Consider the following 9,354-nt stretch of genomic DNA (forward strand, 5'->3'; position numbering starts at 1 on the left):
GGACAGATCAGACATACAATGGTGAAGCAGTCAATTAAGTGAAAAGTCCCAGTCACCTGAATGAAGTGCTCGTTGAAAGCAAGGCTCTAGGGGCTGAGCAGCCGTGCTATGGAGTCGTATGAGGGGCATAGAGACTTCAAGCTCATATCCTAACTACTCAGCTCAATAGTCCACTCAAAAGCTAAGGATGTTTTATGACCGTGATTGAAGAATCTCCAATTTCTTGCAGAGGCAGGAACAAGGGGAAGAGGCAGAAATTACTGGAACCAGGGCCCAGAGTCAACCAGTGGATGCGGGAACTGCAGCGAGCCTGCCCTGCAGGAGTTGGCGCCCTGGAAGAATTGCAGCTGGTGTTGAAGACGCCACCAACAGAGAAGGAGGGGGAGATGTCCCAGCCCTTCCTCTTACCCTCCCACCTCTTTTCACCCACGGAGAAGTCAGAGGATATAACTTGCAGGTCTTGGCTTGTCAGTGATGTGGAGCAGAGGTGTGGATCCCAGAAGCAGGCCCAGAACTCGTACACATGGAAAACCATCTTCTCCACAGTTTAGGGATGCAGAACTAGCATCAGGTTCCAGTATACCTAGAAGGCAATTACAAAGTAAACCCAAGGGGAGAGGCAAACAAAGGTGACGTTCTGCTCATTTGTATTGACCAAATCTAAAGAATACACATGGAAGTAGACCCTGAGGGTGCTGGGCCAAGGAGGAAGCAACACAATTTTAGATTGTACTGAACATATTGACGTGGATGCAGTTAACAGAGATTTTTTATTGCACTAGACTAGTTTGAGTAGCCAGAAGTATCCTAATTTGTTTGCTTTGTTGGTTGGCTGGATCTTGGACTAACCAGTGGTCTACGAAACAAAGCTAAGATGCCATAAATTCCTTGGTGTAAAATAGAAGGAGGGAGGTTGAGAGTACATTTCTATATGCACTGTGTTCCTCACTCACTCCCTGTATTCCTAGAATGGACCCAGAAGACAATGCCTTTCTGAAAGCACTGAGAAATGCATTGGTGAGGGGAACACTGTCATCTTTGGAAAACTCTATTGTGACTGTTCTCTGTAAGACTGGAGATAGTCATAGGAAGCTGCGGTTGACATGGGCTCCCCGATTTCAGTAGCGCTCCCAAGATCCTAGGCCAGCAGATCCCAAGCGGTAGCACTTAACCACTAAAGGTGAGGTGGACATGGTTAGTTATAGGCATAGAAGGGGGGTTCAGATGCTAAATGCACGACAAATGCCACTACCATCTACCCCTTGGCTTGTTTATCGACATAACCGCTTTCCCCAATACTCACGCTTCAAAATAAAGCTTCTATCAACTATAATATAACTGCTAATGTATTCATTCCTCCCAAGGGAATCAACCTAAATCTCATGAGTAATTATATCCAGCTGCCAGTCCATGATCTGTGGGATATGGTACCTCCTCTGATGACTACTATCCTGTCTCGAAATTCTATAATCTGAGCAATAAAATCTGACTCAATCTTGATTGAGTCTAAGAATATGTTGCAAGACAAACCATTATTTTATGTAGGAAAATGATCCAGTTGAATGGTGATGTAATGCAACTTGGAGTGATTTTGTACATATTTAGGCAGAGATTTTTTTAAATCTTATATAACTTTGTATACACAAAAAATTAAAATATAAGAAAAATGGATTGATTGTGGTATTCCTCAAACTCCTTCCAATTTATAGTGCTCCTCTGAGCTCTTCCCATGTTATTTTTCCAACACAGAATATGTGCCCCACTGCTTTTTTTCCATGCTCTCCTTGCATGTATAGTAACTTTTTACTTCAATGTGGAATTATAATGTAATATTTCAGAAGATGTCATAAAGGATGACCCAACTAGAATAGGTGGGATCAACAGTATCTGCATCTCAGTTGATGTGTTGATAATGTGAACAGCTATGACCAAGTATGCATATGCACAGGCAATAATAACTGTATCATGAACGTTGACTGGTTACCAGCAATAGCAAGGTGTTATTAATGGTAGGACACAGCCCTACAATTTTTCAAAGATGTTAAAAATATGAAAAAATGAACATCTTAGAACCCATGGAATACAGTTCCTTTTAGTTTGAGGAGTGGAGACAGCTCCTCTGTTTGCCAGATCCAGTTCCTGCACTACCCCTGGTGGTACCCTGAAGCCCTGCTAACAGGTTTGTGATTAATCTCTTTACCCACAAACCTCTTTGAAAACTTGTAATTTGAGTGTGCTCTTTCCTGTTGAGACTCAGTAACGCACTGGTGTATTAGAAAGTTTATTGTTTATTTGTTTTTATTTTTTTTAAGTATATCTAGTATCCAGAGTCCTTCCTAAACATTAGCTTTAATAGTTTGCATCTAGAAATTCTTGGAATTCCTGTGTAGGCAATCATAGTATCTTATAAATGGTGTGACCCTCCTGTTTCTTCAAATACTTACAATTTTAATTTTTGTTCTTTTTCTTATTCTCCTGGCTAAGACCTCCATTATAATGTTGGATGCAAGTAATTGTAGTTGCCTCATTCCTGGCTTTAAATTGAATGCAACAGGCTGTTCACCATTAAGAATTAAATGCATTGCAGATCTGGGGTAAATACTTTTTTAGAAGTTCAAAGCATTTTTCTTCTCTCTGAGTTTATTATTATTATGTTTAAAATAATAATCAGAGTGAATTCTATTGAATCGTTTATGGCCCTCTTTGAGATAATCCTAAAGCTCTGATTTCTCTTTCTGCTCTCCCCTGGAGTCCTGATTCCATCCTGGTAATGCATATCAAGGTCAGGGCCCCAAAGACAGTTCTTCCTAGCCCCAGCCAGGAAGGACACTAATGGACCCCTATAGTCTTCTTGGATAAATCTTGGGCTTTTTGAACTTTTCCATATGGAGCATTATAAGATGCTTAAAAAGGCATCATTTTGATGTATTATTTTGCTTAATAAAACATCTGCATTTAAATTTTATTTTTTTATTTTTTATTTTTTTAAAGTTTTTTACAAATAGTTTATTGTCAAGTTGGTTTCCATATAACACCCAGTGCTCATCACAATAAGTGCCCTCCTCCATGCACATCTCCCCCCTCCCCCTCCACACCCATCAGTCCTCAGCTAGTTCTCTGTATTCAAGAGTCTTTCATGGTTTGCCTCTCTCCCTCTCCCCACTATTTCCCCCCTTCTTCTCCCCCACAGTCCTCTGGTAAGTTCCTCCTAATCCTCCTATATGTGCAATCATATGGTATTTGTCTTTCTCTGCCTGACTTATTTCGCTCAGCATAACCCCCTCAAGGTCCATCCATGTTGCTACACATGGCCAGATTTCATTTTTTCTCATTGCCATGTAGTATTCCATAGTATAGATAAACCATATCTTCTTGATCCATTCGTCTGTTGATGGACACTTAGGCTCTTTCCAAAAATATCTGCATTTAAAAAATCCTGATTTACTCAAGATTTCCTTTCTACTAGGGTAAGGAAAGCAAGTAGTATAAGGGGGTATTGAGGAGAGGAACCCCATTCTGCCACCATATGTCATTTGTACCAATCTTGTCAAGCAGTATTAATACACTTGACTTGCAGAGGAGGAAACTGAGGCTCAGAGAGGTGACATGCATTTCAATGAAGGACAGTGGCTGAGTGGGATCCCAGACCTCTAGCCCCAGATCCTGTGCTCAGAAACACTGCCTGCTTGCTTGCTTGCTTACAGCTGAAAATGAGACGTGGGTTCCTCCTCCCACTGGTGTACTTCTGCCTTTCTCTGACCCTTGGACCCTGGGCTCCAAGCATCTCCAGGCTGGGATCACCCTCCCAGCAGCTGTGCAGTTTGGAAGCATTGTGGCCCTCTGCCCCTGCTCTCAGAGCCTCCTGGGTACTCTGGGGGCTGTATACCTGTCTGTGACTGTGTGTGTGTGTGTGTGTGTGTGTGTGTGTGTGTGTGTGCGCGCGCGTGCGCGCATGTGCGTGCCCACAGAAAGGGAGGATGGGGTCTGGGCTCCCCTCTGGAAAAGGGAATGGAGCAGAGAGTGGGGTTCTGATTCTGCCTCTCTGAAGACCAGGCTTGGTGCCAAGATGGGCGAGCACTCCTATCCCTTCCTCTGACTGCAGGCTGGACTGCTTCCAGCTGACCCCATGATGGAAAGCTCCCAGCCGCCTCTGAGTTCCCGCTTTTCCTGATCTGCCCATTGGACTCCCGTCCACCCCTCCTTGCAGCAGTCTCCTCGGTCACCAAGCTGACACAGGCCTTGGCAGCTGTGCCGTAGAGCACGGAGGAAGTCTGTTTCACTGGTTCCACTTCTGTCCTGCGCCCAGATGCCCTCTCCCACTTTCCTGACCTCAGGTTCTGGGGCTGAGTCTGCATCTCCCCCAGCTCCTGCCAGGAAGTCTCCGGAGCCTGGGGCAGCTGTAGCAGCTTTTTCACTGGACCCTGAACTCATTGCTTCTTTCTGCCCCTGACACCTTTGGCAACCTGAGCTTCCTTGAGTACCTTGTTTTCTTGGGCCCCTGCCTAGATGGGAACTTGGGTATTCAGTTGCCTTCTGGTCTACACAGCTGGCTGTCAAGTATAGTTGGTATCAGAATGCGGGGGAGCTGGCCGACATCTTCTCAGACCTGGTTCTTGGCCCCTCCTCTGGTGATACCTGGACATGTTGGACCTGCCATTCCTCAACTGGCTGAAGCTGGCCAGTCTTCAAGCCTTCCAGGGTCCCCAGCTTGAGACTCTGTGTCTGGATCACACACAGATGGAGGCAGCTACAGGGAAGGACTGGGGCTGCAGAGACTGGACACAAGTGCCTGCCGGGGCAGCTGCCCATTTTGAGCTGCACGAGCTGAACTTGGGATCCATGCTAATGGGACACATAGCTCTGCAGGCCCTGGCTTCCGGCCACAGCCTGAAGAGCTTGGGTCTTAACAGCGGTTTAACCAGGTTTAACAGGATCTAACCAGGTTCCTGGCTGCCATGCCCAGGCTTCAGAGACTGAAGTTGAGCAGCAGCCAGCTGCAGAGCGCCACTCTGTGCACACATGAAACAGGGGCCCTTGATCTGTCCAACAATGGGCACATTCCCTGCCCCTAGCCACTTCCTCCTGGGGAGCTGCCATTTCAGGGGAACCAGGTGATTTGTCTGGCCTTGGACTTCCAGGGCCCAGGGAATCCACACAGCTCGAGGCTACAGTTCCCCTCTGGCCTTTCTGGGGTAAAGCTGTCCCTGCCCAAGAGGCTGGCCAGCTTGAAGCTTCGTGCAGCCTTAGAGAGGAAGTTTTGGAAGCTGGCTCCTCATGTTTTTCCAATCTTGCAAATCCTGACTCTGAAAGGCTAGGCATTGCAGCTGGGGACCCAGACTGTCGCCAAGATCTTCCGTGCCTTTTGCCAACTCTCCCTGCTTGGCAATAGCTTGGAGGCCCTGTGCTCCTGAGTGCCTCTAGCTTCTTCCTCTGGCGGCTCGCCAGACTCCAGTATCTGCGGGTATGGGTGGATGGGCAGAGCCCTGGGCCTGATGCATCGCAGGGCTGCCCAGTCTATGGGAGCTAAAGCTGCACATGCTATGGTCCCCTGCCTAACCCTGCCCAGGGTGGCTTGAGGAGCTGGGAGGTGAGCTGCCCAGGCTTGAGGTGCCGCATCTGGTCAAAGCGGATTTGGAGATACAGTCTGCTGCTGCTTTCTGGAGCCCCGGCAGCCTCCAGGTCGCAGTGCTAGACTGGAAGACAGGCCTTTTTCTGGGTGGCAGCCTCCAGGGGCACAGTCCCCAGGTACCCCAGTATCGTATATTCTGGGTGCTTCCTTAGCCTGCCAGTGTGCCAGTGCCTGGGTGGAGCCGTGGCTTGTGTGTACCCCCAGTACATACATGCTCATGGTATCACACTAGCTGTGCTGGCCGAAGGCTGGGGGCCACCCCGCAAGAATCCCCTTTTCTCTTTTCTCTGGAGCCACTGCCCCAAAACTTTGGGGACTGGAACTCTTTGGGCCGCTCTGCCTGCTGCTTCTGCCGATCTCCTAGCTCCTCCTACATGAAGCCAGAAACTCCTGAATCCTCTGTCTCCAGCCTTATTCAGGGCTTGGCTTCAGGATCTAGGGTTGGAAGGGTGAGGGTAAGAGGTTCCTCTGTGATGTGTTTGTGTCCCACTGCAGGCAAGACCAGGACTGGGTGGCGCAGGAGCTGCTGTCTCCTCTGGAGAGCAGCCTTCCTACTGGCCAGGAGCTGTGCCTGCCTCCCCAAGCAAGACCCTGAGGCAGGCAGGGATGTGGCTGACAATGTGGCAGATGGCACGGCAAGCAGCTGGCTCACCCTGCGTGCTGAGTCACCAGGTCCTGCACATCTCACGTGGTCGCTTGGAGCTTCACCTGGCCACCTTCCTCCTGCTGGCTGCTCCCCAATCTTTCAGTGCTGCTGCTGGTCTTCCTGGAGCCTGTCTCCCACCACCACCTCCCTGGCTCCCTTGGTCTGGCTTGGCTGCTGTACAGAGAGGACTTTCACATGTGGCCAAGGAAGATGAAAAAAAGGACGGCTTCTAGGCATGGCTGGGGAGCAGGCTAGGGCAGCCTGGCTTGGGCTGGAGTGGGTGCTTGCATGTTGGAGGTGGGGATAAGAAAAGCAGGCCAGCCTGGCAGGGAGAGAGTGGGTATGTGGGGGTGCACGGGACTGAACTCAGCTTCTGGTGGGAGGTGGGGCTGCTGCACATGTAGGGAGGATCAGCTGGTGGTTTGGGGAACACAGGCTTTGGGAAGGCTCTGGAAGCTGAATGAGAAAAATTGGGAGATGGCAGGTGGCCATGCGGTATGTGATGTGATCTCAAGATCTTCAAATCCTCAGTAAATTTACTAAATCCATGAAATGCTTGGCTTAATTGGACTTCATGTTTTCGATGGAAACCCACATGAGGCAGAAGGCGAAGGGGCTGGGGTCACGCAAACTGTAGCCTGGAGGAAGTGAAGTTTTGGAAATTCATGGGGAGTGTGGGGGAGGAGGCAGAGCTGGGAGCAGTCCTCAACTGTGAAATGGGGTCCGTGCCAAGTTCAATCAGATCTTCAAGGGGCAGAGGGGCCCCTTTTGCCATCTGGGTTATAGAGGAATTGGCAGCTGAGGACTGAAAAGCTGGGATGCTGCCCAGGAGGCAGCAGACTGATCGCCTGTTCCCTCAGTAAATACACGAAGGCATGGTCATACCTATGGTCTTATTTGAGCCTCATAACAACACAGAGGAAAAACCCACCCCCTTGGCACTCTGTTTCTAGCCATGCCAAACTACTCAGAGCCCCTGCTCCAATTTAGAGTTCCCATAACACCCTGTGCTTTTGCCTCTGGGCCTTTGCATGCACTGCTCCTTCACCCAGAAACACACTTTCCCCCAATTTCTCTCCTCTGGGGAGTTACTACATATCTTTTAAGATCCAGCTTAGCCATCAACTTCCTCCAGAAGCCTTTTCTGACCTCCCAGCCTAGGTAAACTGCTGCCTCTGGGTTCCCATCACTCCCTGTATTTCCCTTTCCAAAAGTACTCGTTACACTATACTGGCCCACACAGGTCTGGGGGTCCCTCGAGCACTAGTCTCCAAAAAGGGGTGCACAAAATGACTCATGGAGGTTTAGAACCAAATGTTAAAACTTACACCTATTTCTATTTTTTGATCTCATTTTACTCTGAAGTTAGACTGCCTGCTTTATATGGCTTTATGTTACTTAACCTCTGTATCTCAGTTTCCTCTTCTGTAATATGGCATAGTATTAGACTCTCGCTCAGAAGATATTTTTAAATTTTTAATATTTTTTATTTATTTCTTAAAGAGCGCGCGAGAGAGACAGCGTGAACAGGGCAGGGTCAGAGAGAGAGGGAGACACAGAATCTGAAACAGCTCTGTGAGCTGTCAGCACAGAATCTGATGCGGGGCTCGAACCCCGCATCATGACCTGAGTGGAAGTTGGACGCTTAACTGACTGAGCCACCCAGGTGCCCCTAGATTTTGTGAGGGTTAAGTGAATTAATATGTAAAGCACTGAGAGAAGGACCTAGTAAGGTGTTATAAATGTTCAATAAAAGTTAGCTTTTTGTGTAATTATATATGTACTGCGTGCATATCATTATAAGCAAATAACATATGTTGAGAGTATGTGTTCAAAAATATCTTACTAATAGGAAGCATTACGAATTTACAAATGGGAAATTTGACCTGGAAAGTTTGGAGATCCGGTCCTGGAGACGAACCAGTTTGATTTATCTCTGCTTCCTTAGAGCCTAAGTCTGGGCCTGCCCAGTGGGGGTCTTGTAGACAACTGTGGACAGAAAAAAAATCTTGGTGGATGATGAGCCAAGAGAACTAGGGTCTGGTTCAGGCTCTGTTGATTATTTCCATATGACACGAGGCAGGGCACTTGGCTTCTTAGGGCCTCAGTTTTCCTTTTCTGTAAAATGTCAGGCTTTAATTAAACACACACACACACACACACACACACACACACACACACNGAAACCATTAAAGAATTCCAGGCTGGATTTAGGGTGAGGGGCGCCCTCTTGTGTCCTAACGGTGTTTTTCTCTCTTTGTACCTCCTCACCACAGGCTTCTTCCAGGCAGATGATCTTATGTGGCCATTCTTTACCCAGCAAATCTGACTTTCCAACTTCACATCCTGACACTCTCTCAAATGTCTGACACACTGTCTCTTTCCTCACTCAATACCCACCCTACTCCACCTGTGATCTTTTCCCTATGCAGTGATTCCAGAAGAAACCTTTGGAGTCATGCCCAGCGATTCAGATTCTGGCCTGACACTTACTATGTGATCTTGAGCAGGTCCCTTTATCTGGGTAAGCCCCCATTTCCTCCTTGTAAAATGAAAATAATAATACCAGCCTCATGGGGCTGTTGTAAGACTTCAACAGCAAGGAGTGGTATATGGGTCACTATTATGCTCACTGAGCACAATCACGTGAGTTATTAACTATGAATAAGTTGGAACATGTTTCATTTTGAACATGAGGAGAAACTGGACCTTTAAAACTAAAATCTAGAATTCCTCTAATTTTAGCAAAAGCCAGCATATACTGAGGACTTGCCATATGCCAGGTACTGGGACTTTCCCTAAAGTCTCATACCCATTAGTAAAAATAAGAATAATGACTATTAAACCCCTACTGCCAGAAATGTGCCAAGTCCTTTACAAATTTTCTCCATTTATTCCTCTCACAAACCCTATTAAGTAGATGCCATTATGACAGTTCCCACCTTACAGATTAGGACGCTTAGGTATAAAGAGGTTTAGTAATTTGCCCAAGGTTTTACAAGTAGTGAGTGGCAAAGCTTACATCCAGAAAGAAGTTTCAGACACAAGCAGCTTGATTCCAGAGATCATGCTTTACCTC

Source organism: Crocuta crocuta, unplaced genomic scaffold (genome assembly GCF_008692635.1).
Source record: "Crocuta crocuta isolate KB4526 unplaced genomic scaffold, BGI_CrCroc_1.0 scaffold351, whole genome shotgun sequence".
In the NCBI taxonomy this organism is placed as follows: Eukaryota; Metazoa; Chordata; class Mammalia; order Carnivora; family Hyaenidae; genus Crocuta; species Crocuta crocuta.